The sequence below is a fragment of the Arvicanthis niloticus genome, chromosome 4 (genome assembly GCF_011762505.2).
Source record: "Arvicanthis niloticus isolate mArvNil1 chromosome 4, mArvNil1.pat.X, whole genome shotgun sequence".
Classification (NCBI taxonomy): domain Eukaryota; kingdom Metazoa; phylum Chordata; class Mammalia; order Rodentia; family Muridae; genus Arvicanthis; species Arvicanthis niloticus.
This window is the reverse complement of record NC_047661.1, coordinates 99,360,576-99,375,729: the sequence shown is the minus strand read 5'-3', so window position 1 is coordinate 99,375,729 and position 15,154 is coordinate 99,360,576. Positions and strand designations below refer to the sequence as shown.

General features: G+C 43.5%; 1 long non-coding RNA gene across 1 annotated transcript; it reads left to right on the top strand.

Annotated features, from left to right (window-relative positions):
• Window positions 1-23: 23 nt before the first annotated feature.
• LOC143442121 (uncharacterized) lies at window positions 24-14,905 on the top strand. Its single transcript, XR_013110102.1, has 3 exons — window positions 24-146; window positions 683-753; window positions 13,704-14,905. It is a non-coding gene; the product is annotated as an uncharacterized LOC143442121 (long non-coding RNA).
• Window positions 14,906-15,154: the final 249 nt, after the last annotated feature.

Here is a 15,154-nt window from a genome sequence, read left to right as displayed (position 1 = left end):
CGGTGGGCGGCTCCCGGTCAGTCCACACCCCTGCCCCGCCCACTCCCCTCCTGTAGGAAACTCCGAGACCCCGAAAGGGGTGACTCAATCGTGATTCAACAGCGCCGCCGAGCACCGAGCTGCCCCTTCGGCGCAGGCGGATCCAGGTACTGTGGAGACCCAGGATCCAGAGCTGATCCCTGGATGATCAGCCTGGGTGGCTTGCTGGGGAAAAAGGAGTCGCGTTTGAAGGGACCTGAGTTGAAAGTCAAGGGAGCCTTACTTTTCCTCTGCTTTCGATGTACACTGAACCCCTTGCAGAGGATGTATCAAAGCTCCTGGCGCACCCCTGGTAGCCGAGGGCAGTTCCAAAGCCCTGCCTGAGCACCCAGTGGTTAGCAGAACATTCTGTCAGTCCCTTGGTACGCTGTACAGGGCAGTTCAGTAAACGCACGTGTCTGTCATGGACAAGGGCCCTGGATTAGGTCTAAAGGCCACTTGGCACCCGACTCCCGTTCCCGAAGTGACTGAGAAATTGCAGCTTGAAGCCTGGGAGAATTTGTGACTTCTGTAGCCCTGGGGTTCTCACGTTGAGGAAGACAGTCGGTTTGAGTGAATTCCTCCAAAGCGCAGAGAAACAAAAAATGAAACTGAAAAATAAACATTCGGACTTTCCAATGAGTTTGATTTTTTTCTTTCCTAGACCCTGGGGATGGACCCAGGAGCCCACCCTATTTCAAGCACACCTCTGTCGCTGAGCCTAGCGGCAGCCAGGTATCACTTGCAAACTTTGATTTTGCTTCATTTCCTGGCTTCCCCTTCTGGGCTTTGCTGTGAAGTTGTTGAGGTTTGAGAATATCACTTATCCTACTAGTAGTACTTGCTCAATGTCGTGTCAAAAGATTTCTTGTCATTCCTGGCTGACTGTCCAGCTTATCTATCCCTTCTTTATGCCTGTGGCTTTGAACCTCCCTAATACTGCGACCCTTTAATACAGTTCCTCATGTTGTGGTGACCCCCCCAACCATAAAATTGTTTTAATTGCTACTTCATAACTAATTTTGCTACTGTTACAAATTGTAATGTAAATATTGTGTCTTCAAATGCTTTGTACAATCTTTCTTTCTTTCTCTCTTTCTCTCTTTCTTTCCTTCTTTCCTTCCTTCTTTTCTTTCTCTTTCTTTCTTTCTTTCTTTCTTTCTTTCTTTCTTTCTTCCTTACTTTCCTTGAGTAAAGCTAAACTTGGGTCCACCTTGTAGGCTCCGAGAAGTGTAAAAGAGTTACTAAGCTGCTGTCACTCACAGTGGCTTTTAATTAGGCTTCCTGATTATGTCTGAGAATGGACAGCGCAGAATCTCTTAGATAGCCTTTTACAATACCGATCTTGAGGTCAGCTGGTCTGTGCTCACTGGTCTAACTACACAATGTAGCCCTATCTGGTCCTCTACTCCAGGGACTTTCCCTCCTGACCTCACGTTCTCCTACTCTCAACTGAGCAAAGGAAGATCGCATCAAGAAAACTGTTCAAAGAATGATTTTTTTTTCCATCCACAGACACTCAGATGTGTTCTTCAGCAGGTCTGGAAAACACTTGTGGTTTGGGGAACTTATTGATCATAGGCAGAAATATCCTGTTGGCCATTCCTTAAGGCAGACATGCTTGAAGACACGTAGAGGGCTCAATTTCCTTTTGCATAACCAGTGGTGAAATGAGTCTGATACGGAGTCTATAAATGACCAGGACACATTTTCAGCCTTTCCTGTGCACGTTTACAGAGCATGTCAACAGCGTTACCAATTCAATTTCACCAAGTCATTTGCATAATCTCAATTGTGCCTTCACAGTCAACTTCCCATTCAAGCTTTTTTAGGAGGAGAGGGGATCAGGTGTTTGCACAGTTACCAGCATCCAGGAGATGCTTGACATATTTGAACCAATGAAGATCCTTCTGCAGCCATGCTTGTCGCTGAAATTTTTTATTTAACATTCAAAAGATGAACTCTGTCACTGAAGCTTTTCTATGTGGAAGCCAGGCAGTGAGCGAATCGGATTGGTGAGAAAATGCAAACCTTCAGAATCCGAGGGCTTTCCTTGCCAGCCAGTCCCAGCTGGTTCAAGGTGGCTGAGGGTGTTTCTGGTTTCTAGGACTTTTAACTGGAGAAGAGGTAGTTTCAGAGTAGAATGAAGAAGTTTGGGGATTGCTTTCATTTTTCTAACAGCCTACACTCAGAGCGTGATTCAGAATCTGCTCAGTCATGGGATGTGTTGATAGCCAAGCGTAATGGCTGTTTAGCATAAATTTCTCAAAGTGTCTGTGTTCCCAGGAAAAGGACGTTAAGATTTATGACGGAAGGTAAAACAGAAAGTAATTATTTTTTTTAAACCTGTTATATGCATGTGAGATAGTAAATAAGCAATTTAACCATTCCCCACTCCACAGGTTTTTTGTTTTGTTGTTGTTGTTTTTGCTTTTTTTTTTCCAGGTAAAAGACAAAATATGAGAAAAAGCCAGAGGAACTTCAGAATTAGTGAGAATGCAGAGTTCTGAGTTGGGAGAAAAAGTGACTCAGCAAAACCGAAGAAACATCTGGCAGGCTTAGTCATGGAGAAATTGGCTGTTGTGCTTAAGGATTTTTTATGAAAATAATTATGTACTATCCAACAGTTTACATTTTGTCCAAAATTAGGTGAAAACTTTTATCCCGACCATTCAAAATACATTTGCTAGCTGTTTGGTCACTAACTTAGTTATCACACAGCACCAAGATTTTTGTAAAACACTTTTTTTTAAATCTGCTTCTTCATTTATTATTTAGTTAGTTTTGAGGCAAGTTCTCATTATATATCCCTGGTTGGCCTGAAACTAGTATAGACTAGGCTCGTGTTCAACTCAGAGAGATCTACCTGCTTTTACTTCTCGAGTGCTAGGATTAAAGGCATGTGCCACCTATCTTTGAAAAGAAAAACAACCCCCCCCCCCCGATTTTAGAGAATAATCTGCCAGTCTAAGACTTGAGATTTTTAATCCCAAGTCTTGGGATTTTTAGCACAAGTACCTGTGCAGACTCAAGGCTTAATAGACTGTCTGATAAGCACACTTTCATAGTGATCAACACTTAACATTTCATTATTTACATGAAATGATGATGACAAACAAATTACAAGTAGATCATAGTTATAGTCTCAGTAGCAAAATCCACTTTTTAAAAAAACCCTTTAATGAGTGTTTTTATTAACACAGCACCACGTGGCTTAAAATTTTGTATGATAGCACTTTTTTCAAGAATGCCTTAGTCTCATTTCTGAGACTTCTAACTGAATTTGATGTATAGACATCCATTCACTCAACAGATATCTGAATGCCTAGCAGCTGCTGGACTCTCTACTAGACTGCAGATCCATAGAATAAAATTAAAAGTCTCTCTCCAGTGAAATATATCATCTTTCCTAGTTAGGTCGAGATTTTAATGGCTTGAATGTTTTTCTGTCTGTGTACAGATTAGAGAGAAAACAATTCTAATAGTGTTGTGATAAATTTTCCTCTATTCCCTCCCAAGCAGAGAGACTTAAGGCTATCATAGTCAGTTCATCTAACAGGCATTTTAAAACGATTTTATTTTATTTTTTTAATAAAGAACACACGCACAAACACACTGAGTGGACACCAGGAAGACGGAGCTGGATGCCCTGGAGATTGTGTTGCAGATGGTTATGAGCTGCTCAAAATGAGAGCTCGGTACCAACCTTAGGTTCTCTACAATAGTACATGTTGCTAACCACTGAAACATCTTGCCAGTTCTAAACAGACATGTTTCACTCAGAAAATGACTTATGAGTCTGAACAATCTTCAAGTGAGTGAAAATAATTAAGTAACCAACCTGAAAGCAAGTGTGCAGGACACTCTTATTTGTATATCTGATTTTATAACACTCTAGTTCACTGATGCTCTAAGCTTTAAATTATCTATTCAGCAATTTTTTTTGGCCTTTGATGATGATACTTCATCTTATCCTGAGTCTTTGCTCAAGGAAAGCTCTTAGGATAGAGAGTAACTATCTACTAAGTGTGGTTATTAGATATATAAGTCACAGCAGCATTTGTAAGGTGTGATTAGTTGTAATTATCATCTTAACCACGATTGTCTAACTTAGCATATTGTAACAGCAGGAAATAGCTACTATTCTCTATAATTAGGCGAGTAACAGAAGGCCATACTTTGTATGTATATAGTCCTCTCAGGGCCTCACAAATTCCTAGGTAGAAATCTTAGCCTCCTGTGTTATGGTTAGGAGATAAGACCATTGATAGGCAACTATCTCAAGCATGGGGTTAGTGTTTTATTAATTAACTAATTAACTTATTTATTCTATAGAGCTTTCCCTTCCCTTCCATCATATGAAGATACAAAGAAAAGGTGGCCATGAGTAAACCAGGAAACTGAGTCAGGAAGCTGGTCTTTTGTTAAACACCAAATCGATCATAATCATAATCATAATCTGGGACATATGAATCTGCTGGACCAGCAGACATAGAGTTCCGCTGTAACACCTCTCACTGTGTAGTACTGTTACTGAGCCAGAGACAGCTACAAAAGTACAGGACTATGCTACGGAGGGCGCTTGTGATGTCTTGGCTGTGAATGGCTTCTCAGAATTTTTTAAACTTCATGGACAGCTGTTCAAGAGACCACATGGCAAGTCTTAAGCTTGGATCCTCCCTCCAGCATCTGGGAGTCAGAGGCAGGCAGATCTCTGAGTTTAAGGCTGTCCTGGTTTGGTCTATAAAGTAAGTTCCAGGATAGCAAGTGCTACACAGAGAAACCCTGTCAAAAAAAAAAAAAAAAGAAAGAAAGAAAAGAAAAGATAAAAGAAAAAAGTAAAGGGAAAAGGAAAAAGAAGAAAAAGAAAGAAAGAAGAAAAAAAGTTAAGTGTTTGTCTTTCCTACCACTAGGGAATAATGAAGTTCCTGGTTTTCATAACTTAATAAATATTTATTGAGGGGTTACTATGTATGGGACAATATACCAGGAACTATGTTTGAGTCTCTCTCTGTCTGTCTCTGTCTCTCTCTCTGTCTCTGTCTCTCTCTCTCTCTCTCTCTCTCTCTCTCTCTCTCTCTTTCTCTCTCTCTCTCTTTCTCTCTCTCTCATAAAATAGCTTATAAGTTAGTCAAGGAAAACAGCAAATACACACTTCCTACAAGGATGGAGCAGAACTGAGGTCTGAGACACATGTCTCACTAGTAGACTGAAAACTGTGTGCTAATAGTGACTGCTTTAGTTTTGGTACTACATGGGCTTCTCAGGACAGGTTCTCGTGTCCTTAAATCTTTGTTTATGACATAAAGCTACTTGGGACTCACTGGAGAACTCTCTTCTGACCAGGTTATCAGAGAAGGTTCTTTGGGGGAAAGAGTTCGAGCAACTTCTTTGTCCGTTCAGGCCACTCTAACTGAATACCTCAATGCTCACTGTGGTAGCCCATATACAAAGAGAGGTGGGGCAGGGGAAAAGGAAGAGAGGAGAGGAGGAAGGAGGAGAAAGAGGAAGGATAATTTACAATAACAGAAATCCCAGTGCTGGAGTCTGAGAAGTCTAAGATGAAAGTGCCAACAGAATCAGGGTTTTTCAAAGGCACATTCTGGGCTTCAAAATGGTGACCTGTGTCTTAACCCATCATGGCCTTCTCATAAGGGCACAGATCCTCTATATAATTTACAAGGGTGGGACCTTTTGTCTTAATCACATCCAGAAAACCCCTCCCACCTCTTGATACTATAGTATCCTGCATGAGGTTTCAACATAAGAATTTTCAGGTCACATCAACATTTAGATCATGGTAAACTGGAACACAGAAGAAGAGCAAATCTTGGGGCAAAGGGCTAAGGTCGGTGAGCAGAGAAGGCATGATGGGTTTTGGAATACAGAAATCCCAGAGGTGAGAAATGTATCTTCAGAACAAAGACTCAGTGTCAGCCCTTGTGTAAAGCCCAAGCCTGGGGTCACCAGACTCTCTATCCCCAAGAAAGCTTATCCTTCTGGTTATAGTGTGTCAGCAGAATTAAGAACTGAAGAATTGAGTTTAGGTCACATAAAAACAAACAAACAAACAAACAAACAAACCAACCAACCAACCACAAACCCCAGCCCACCCAGTGGCAGGGAGATAATCGGAAAGATGGCTGTAAGAAGGCAAGAAAGAAACAGCGGTGGGGGGTAGGGGCTGATGTGGGTGGGACAGGGGAGCAGGGGGAAGGTCTAGGGACACAGGAAGGCAGTACCACAGGGCAAGACCACAAAAAGGCAGACAGCTAAGACCAGTTTAGAGATGTTGAAGCTGAGGGTCCTCTGGGACTGCTAGTACAGAGCAGAAAGTGGGTCATAGCTTAGAGGAGGAAAAGGAGGCTGGAGAGAGAAATCTGGAGTCATGCTGGACAGAGTCTCCTAGAAACATCTATAGTGTTAACAACCCTAGAGTGAGTGACAGGAGCCGCTCAACCTATGGAAAGAAACAAGTCACAGTTTACGAGTCCAGGAAGCTCTTAGAGCAGATAGAACAATGCCTAGAAGCCACCAACAGCCCAGAGTCACATCTCTTGGCTGTTACACCAGGAGCCAGTTACCAACTAGTACGACTCTGTAAGATTCCAGTTGTTTCTGCTCCAGTCTGGAACCACTCCGTGGGCAATCTTGGTTTCCAGAAGAACATCCAAGTCTGAGTGGTATGACCTATCTTGGAGGCAAAGTGGATCTGAGACCAGAGAAGCAGCTAAAGCTACAAGAAAGATGGTGTGTTTGTTACTTTCCTGAGGCTGTGATAAAATAACCTGACAAAATCAAGTTAAAGAAGAAGGGATTTGTGTTTGCTTCTAGTTCCAGGGGGATAGGGTTCATTGTGCTGGGGAAGGCACAGAAGCAGAAACATGTGGCTTGACTGGCTGTTAGGAATCAGAGAGGTCACATTTCATCTACACACAGGAAGCAGACAGAGCGAACAGGAAGTTGGGTGAGGCTACAAATACTCAAAGCCTATCTTCGATGATGTAGTTCCCCCCCAGCAAGGCTCTCGTTCTTAAGCATTCTATAATCTTATCCCCACTCCAAACAGCACCACCAACTGCATGCTAAATTTTTATCCATGAGCCTGTGGGGGGCATTTCTTATTCAAGCCATCACAGACAGGAACAAGACTTGATACTGGATCTATAACAAACTAGTCCTTGGTGTGTAGCTAGAAGAGGAAGATGACCTGGGAGGACTATCCAGACATATTAAGAAGGACAGAGGATTGAAGTTTTCAGAAAGAGAAGACCATGGTAAAATCCAGTTATATATGTGGTTACAACAGGTCCTAAAAGACACAATTGCTAAGGATAAATTTACATGGATCTTGTTAGGTTTCTCACTTCTTTGGGTTAAAGCAAGAAAGGAAGCTATTGTTGACTTGAGAGATACATATCAGTGATTCAGATCAATTTCCCAAACTTTGATTTCTCTACCATAAAGTTTACTCATAGTTTCAGTCTAGCTTGCTTTGACCTAAGCCTCAGTTGTCTAGAAATTTGCTTTTATCACTGCTCTAAAGCCTAGGGACTTGGTGTTATGTGAAACTGTTTTAGGGGAGATATCAAGAGAAGTCTAGTCACCCTAGATAGGCAACTGGTAACAGATTAAAGTAACAGTGCCACCAAAGTCCAACTTAGTAAACAACTGAGTTTTTATGGGGCTACGTATAGGAATATGGGTGAATGATTTCTTGTAGAAGTAGGGATGATTTAAAGGCAGCTTTATTACCAAAGCCCACCCAGCATGAATAAAGACTCACAAAAGCTGGGACCTTGAAGCTCTCTGCACAACTTGTAGCCAGCTTGACAGATGTGAGAGTCTCTTCCCCTCAGCGGTTCTTACTACATGTATCACCATGGGGAAGGAGAAGCCTTGTGAATTTGATAGGTTTCGGTGACTTCCTGAGATTTCTGAGTTGGTTATTTCCTCAGTCTTAAATAACCTACTTTTAACACTTTCTAAGTATTGGGGGCTGTAAAGAAAGCTCATCAGTTAAGAGCACTTGTTACTCTTGCAGACTCGTGCAGTTCCTAGCACCCACATCAGGCAGTTCATCTTGTGGCCTCCACTGACATTGCCTGCATGTAGCAAACACATCCACACAAACATGCACACATGTATGCACATGCACACACACAAATACGTCCTGAGTATTAATGAGCTTCTTTCCATGATGGATTTTTTTTAGTTCAAAGGAGATTACTATGCAACATCCAAATTCCCAGATGCTACCAGCAGGCCTTAGGCAATAATGAAAGGACAGCTCAGACAAGATTACGATGGTTTCTGTCATGGGCAAGATCTTCTAAGAATCCAGGAACTCTATAAATAACTTTGTTCCCTCTTTTATTTCTTCTTAGCTGACATCATGTCTCAGTGGAAAAGCAGATTACCATTTGGAAACTCAGTGGATCTCAGTACTATGCTAGGATCTTCCTGACACTGAAAATGGCCAGAAAATACCATTTATTAGCTGCTAAGTATTAACTCACTTAGTACTCACAGCAATCCCATTTGTGACAGATAGGAATGTGCCTTTTACAGGTGGGTTAACTGGAGACAAAGGTGGTTGAACAAGTTGTTCAGAAGTCACACAGCTGGATAATGGTGAGTTAGAGTTGCACCTGACTATTGGAGCCCTTGAGTACAACTTCATAACCACAGTGCTTTACTGCCTGTCTCACTGAATGTGCAGCCACACATTTCCCATGGGAGCACTGTAAAAACTGCAGCATGGGGGCTGGAGAGATGGCTCAGTGGTTAAGAGCACTGACTGCTCTTCTAGAGGTCATGAGTTCAATTCCCAGCAACCACATGGTGGCTCACAACCATCTGTAATGTGGTCTGGTGCCTTCTTCTGGTGTGTCTGAAGAGAGTGACAGTGTACTCACATAAAATAAATAAATAAATCTTTTAAAAGAAATTGCAGCCTGAATTCAAGTCCCTTTTTCTGCTGCCCTCAATGTTCTCTGCCTTGTGAAGCTTCGCCTCTCTTGAGCGCCTGGCTTCAGAATATGGAGATTTTCCCAAAGGAAAACCAAGCCAAAGCTGGCCTTAGTCAAGAAGAAAGGGCTCTTTCTTTTGCCTTGTTTCCAGTTTATTTTGTACTTGTGTTTCTACATTCAAGTTGCGTTCTTACCCAGAACAGAGAAGAAAAAAAGAAATTGTACATTAAAATGGCTCATTTGCCTCGAGAACATGACATCAGTGTCCTGCAGCCGTGTCTGTTATTCATCAAGAAATATGGGTCACCATTCCAACTCACAACCTGGGGTAGGAAGGGCCTGGCAGACTTGCTAATTAAACTGATGAGTGTGCCTGATTCTAATCAGTTCCCCTTATTGTCCTTCCATTTTGAACCATAGTTCTTACCTGTCTGCTATTTATCACCATGACACCACCACCCCGCTCAAGATGGGACTTGTGATGGAGTCACCTGTATTTACTTTGCTCTGTTTCTTCAGCAGTTCCTCCCTCCCTGAGAGCCCCAGAAGGAATCTCCTCCATGATGCTTTCTCCTGTGAGAGGTCCAGCCCTGACCTGGCTCCCTAAAGACACTCACTTCCATGAACTTTGTATAGTCTTCCTAGTCCTGACCTCAAAGACTGCCTCTGGGACAAGTTAAAGATTTATTTTTATCCTTCCTTGTGTGTGTGTGTGTGTGTGTGTGTGTGTGTGTGTGTGTGTCTGTACATGTGTGTTGGAGACTAGGGAGAGAGTGAATCTGTCTCACATATGTGTGGGGACCTGCAGAGACAAGGTGTTGGAGCCTCTGGAGGTGTAGTTACAGATGGTTGTGAGCCATCTGATGTGAGTACTGGGAATTAAACCCTTGGAACAGCAGTCTTCCCCTGTCAGCCATCTCTCTGGCCCCATGGGACAGGCTAGATGACACTACTTGCTTGTGTCAGGCTACTTGATGCTCTTGCTCCATGATCATTCTCATGTCATCTTTGGAGAAGCCTAAAGAAAATGTCATCGGGGTCTGCAGAGTCCACAGCTGAGGCTGATCCTGGGAAAATACCTTGTTCTTTCCCCCATGCCATCAAGGCACTTGGGCTTTTGGTAGTCATGTTAAGGGCAACTGCAGAACAAACCCACTGGGAAGCAGTTGTTTCGGAGGCAGAATGTGTTTGTGAGGGCAATTGGGGGAAGCAGGAGAGAAGCTTAACTTTATAATCAAGAAGAGTGTGGAGTCTGGGTTGAAACAAACCATAAATAACTACAGCAAGTCTCCAAACACCCCCCAGGAAGAGATAAAGGAGAACAGGACCGTAGATCAGAGAATGTCATTCTGCCCCTGTTTTCATAAGTGACGTAAGTCTTGCTACAGACTTGTGAGTCCCAGCCGCTTTTGAGCCTAGTGAGGTAGGGATGGTTTGTCACTACCTCCACCACGATGCCTTATGATGACAGCAGGTGTGTCTAAGAGTACCATAGGTGTGGATCTTTCACAGAGATACCCACACACTCTAACATGCCCAAGAAATTGGCTTTCTTCAATCTGTTTCAGCTCCTGCCTCTGCCTCTTCCTTGATGCTCCTGCTAGCATAGGCTTGCTCATAGACTCCTTTAATCTCCAAAGATGATGGACACATGAATACATGGTTCCAGGATTTTGCTGTGGTTGTTGAGGAAGAATGTTTTGGCCTTGATCTCCTTCTTTGCCTGTGACCTGTTAGGCAGGATGATAAAATGCTCTTTAGTCAGCATTTCAAAGAAATGATTACAAGTTAGACATTTACTCAAAAGGTTCAGTTCTTCCTGGAGCAAAGAACACTGGAGTTATGAGGTCATGGTAAGTAGTCTACTTGCCAAGATTGACTGTAGATGTGGAAACTTGCACCTGCTCTTGACACTACAGGAGAGAAGTTGTGTGTGTGTGTACATACATGTATGCACATACATATGTATGTCTAATCACTTGATTTCTCAGAGTTGAAGCTTCTCTGTCTGTAACGAGGAGACTGAGACCAGGGCTTTGATCCTGTGTCCTGTGCTCTCGACTTAAAAATCTTTATTTTTCTGGGTCAGAACTTAGTCTCACAGCTGACCTGTGCCAACTGTATTGAATCCTTTGTCCAAATTTATTTTATTTTTTAATTGTTGTACTGATAGTTAATGATTATAATTAATAGTTCCTCTGAACATACCTTCTAAAGCGACTTGCTCAAAGCATCCAGTTGCAAACTGGTTGGTTATGAGCATTTCACAATCAGGGCAATCTCCTCTTTTCTTTTCACTGTAATTAACTCTGACATCCCCATTTGTTGGTGGGTCTAGTTGTTGGATTTCAGCGTTGGCACATGCTGTAATGATGGTTATGCAGTCTTAGCCTGGTCCACTACGACTGACGCTCAGCAGTGTCACCTGCTCCTGGGAGACCTGCAGTAGCCAGTGTCTTGGCAGAACACTCAAAGAACACTCAAGTGGGCATGTCAGCAGGACACATCACACATGAGGATGAAGGGCTGTGAGGCTCTGCAACCGTTCCCAGCAACTCGTCTTTCCATTGTGAGCGGTGAGGTGATGCTCTAAGAAGGGCTTTGGGGAGGAAAGAACCTGAGAGGTGCAAGCTAGAGAGTGAGGAAGACAAGGAAGCAGTTGTCTGGGGGCTCTCCCCTCGTGAGATCCCTGCAGGCAAACACACAGATTCTCCCTTCAATTGCCAGTTCCTGACCTCACAATTCTTCCGTTTTCTTGCTGATAGTAGCCACGTACTGATGAAGTTTCCTCAGCACGGAGTATTCCCACCTTCCTTACGTAGCCGCTGAGAACGGCGGGTTGCCCTTCGCCTGGACAGTTCATAAGCAAGTCAGTGTTTTCTCAGCGATGATAAGCGCTGACGGGGCTGCTCGTGTTCAGTTATTTATGACACCCTCGGTAGCGTTTGATTTATAGCTCATATAAACCACGGCAAACAGATTCTCTAAGTATCCGCGCTTTCCCTTTGAGAAAACTGCGGCTTGCCAAGACTGAGCCCATTTGCTCAGGCTTAGGCGCATGCGTGGATTAAGCTGTGGCTCATACTGCAGTCTAGGCCCAGAGTGTGTGCGCTTGTACCGACCCCCCCAGCCCACTAGCATCTATGCCTAAGCTCCCATAAAGGGTCATGACAGGAGAAAGTTCTACAGGGCACCCCAAGTCCCCACAGAGCCTAGAGGGGGTGAGAGCAGAAACGTGCCTCTAGAGCCGAGTGTCACGCCACGGCACATGTTGAACAAAACTGGGTGAGGTCTAGGAAAAGCTCCCAACTTCGTGGGGAAACAGTTTTCCTTTAAATCTCATCAGAAGATTAAAGGGGTTCTATACTAAAGGGATGACTTGGAGTTTGAAAACTAGTAAATGTGCCTTTGTTGCACAAACAACAACAACAAAAAACCAAACCAGAAGTGGAACAGTTTCGTGAAAGCCTGCAGACACCATCTACTCATGGCCCCATGGGAGATTGGAGAATGGAGAAAAATTAAATCCCCCTCTTCGCTTTATTCTCTTTTTCTATTCTCTCCAAAGGTGAATTCAGCCTTGCTTGCTTTGTTAATTCCAAGGGCATTAATTAATGTTGACACAGTGTTCAGTTAACGCTGAGGGAGGGTGGAGGAAGACTCCTCTGGTAAATTGAGCTGCTCTTTCCCACACCTGTTCAACTGCCCCAGCCACTTCAGTAAACAAAACCAGCCAAAGCCGCAAACACCCGTCCCTCCCCCCCAACTCCCCAGGTCAACCCAACCCTCAAGTTCATTTCCCACATGCACATCTGAGTGACGAGAGCGATGTTCTGACTTGGATGGATAAGCCAGCAACAACAGTTGGTTTTATTACACAAAGCCTAAAACCTCACCCGTGTCTTCAGGTGTTGTAAGTAACAAAACAAAAGTCCTCCACGGATGTCACAATTACAAAGCTGTTTCAGAGTCAATCCAGGCAAATTTCAAACCAATTCCCTCAGAATGAGGCAGGACTGTGAAGGTGCCATGGGCTAGAGGTCAGCCCTGGACAAGCATGAAGGAGTCCCCGAGAGCCAGGCTGGCCTCCTAGCCAACCCCTCAGAGTTCCAGGTTGCAAATCTCCGGAGAGGTGAAGTCTTGGGAAGATCTTAGCAGGACTACAGCAATCCGGGGCTTTCTTGAAACAAATGAGCTCTGTAGAAAATGTTACTTGACACCCCACATCCCCGGAGGTAAGTGGGGACAACCAGCCGGCTTCCTTCTTGCTTATGCTTTGGAAATGCATACGCTTTCTTCGTGTATAAAAAGAATTCAACTTTTCAAAACAAACTGGAATTCCAGGAAGCAAAATTTCTACACCAAAAATGGCTAGATTTGGATGTGACTCATTCCGTCTTACAAAACAAGAGTGTATCTGTACCTTAAGACCCCGAGGTAGCACCCGAGGAATGCAATTTTGTACAGAAAAAAAAATGAATACCATGAATGGAATGACTGTAATCCTTAATCACCCACATGCACCCGAAAAAGGGGTTGACAAAGAGTTTTTCAAGTGTATATTTTAAAATTATTAATGGGCCAGAAAGAGATTATAGTCCTTCCTGGGTTAAATTACACAGGTACTTTTAAATCAAGCCTTAATCTGACAGGAGGAAATCAGACTTCAATGTACAGATGACATCCTTCTCTCTACTCTCTGCCTTGTTCCAGATGGGGAGCGACAGAGCGTGAGGTCTCCGTGGCTGAGGGAAGCAGAAGGAAGCTCTGTAGAAGCTAGAAGCCTGTCATGTGCTGTCTGGCTGTTCTGAAGTCTGAAGTCACTTTAAAGTGAAAAGTTTCCCCGTGGTTGGCAATTGACACTCAGAAGTGGTACTGCAGCGGTGGCTCAGCCCAGTTTTCTATGGTCCTGGCCAATGTCATCATTGCTTTGTTGGTATCACCCCCCCGCCCCCCCCCCCCCCAACACACACACACAGAAACCTATAGGGAAACTCAGGTCTCTGGTAGCGATGTCTGGATTGGAAGTTCCCTAGCTGAGCCACTTCTGCCTCGTGGGAAGAAGGGAGGCCATTTTTAAAGAGCGTGCTCTGTCTTACACTTCCAGCACCAGATACTTAGTTGGCACAACACAGATGTTTGTTGAATTGGGTAGAATGAAGTAGAAGCTAAATAAAATATAATTGGTTTTGTGGGATCATCTCTACAATTGAAGCACCTGTGTCCTTATCAAATAAGTGTGTGCATCAGAACCTTGGTTTCTGTGACAACGAAGGAGACGTACCTTCGTGCTTCTCTTTGGCCAAAGCTTGTCTTCACAATACCCTTCCCTCAGCTCCAGACGGCTTGGACATCTCTCTGACTCATGAGATGCTGGGGTAGTCCCATTCCTTGGCTTGTTCTCTGTGGTTCTTAGGGTGTTTTGGGGGTTCCATGAATTTCTGTGGAATGAATGAATATACTGGTGGTTATTTACCTCATGGACATCCAGACTTCATGAACTGCAGCCTGGGTGGTGTTCTCAGCCACCTTGGACGTGGGCTCATGAAGGCATAGACTTTCAGGATGCTCGGCCTTCCTGCCCTCAGCTCTCCCTGGGTGGGACTGGATGTTCAGACTTGGTTGATCCTCCTCTGACAGCTGTCAACATCCTCCTTTGTGTACTAGCTTCATCACAGTGCATTATGGATACAAGAACTGAGATCCGTGCTGCTTCTAAATCTATTTTCAGATCAAGGATGTGTTCACTGTTCTTTAATATTTCTTTGGAATTATACTTCCTGAATTTTGTTCTGTTCTTCTACCGCTTTCTCATTTTCCTAAAAGGAAAAAAACAAAAACAAGAACAAAAACAAACCAACGTTCAAATATTTGGCACTAGATGTGTTAGGGCACTTTGCACTACTCTAACAAATACCTGAGAAAATTTAATTTAGGAAGAGGAAAGGTATGTTTATTTTGGCCCATGGTTTCAGAGGTATTAATCTATGGTTGCTTGATCCTGTTTCTATGGTGACACAGAACACATGGCAGAAGGGGCCTGTTGACCTCATGGTATTCAGTCCTCTTCCCCATCATACCTCCCCACCATATTTGTAGCCTACTTCTTATCTCATTGTTGATTTCAGGATAATGCCAATCACTTGTATTTTTGGCCTTAGATC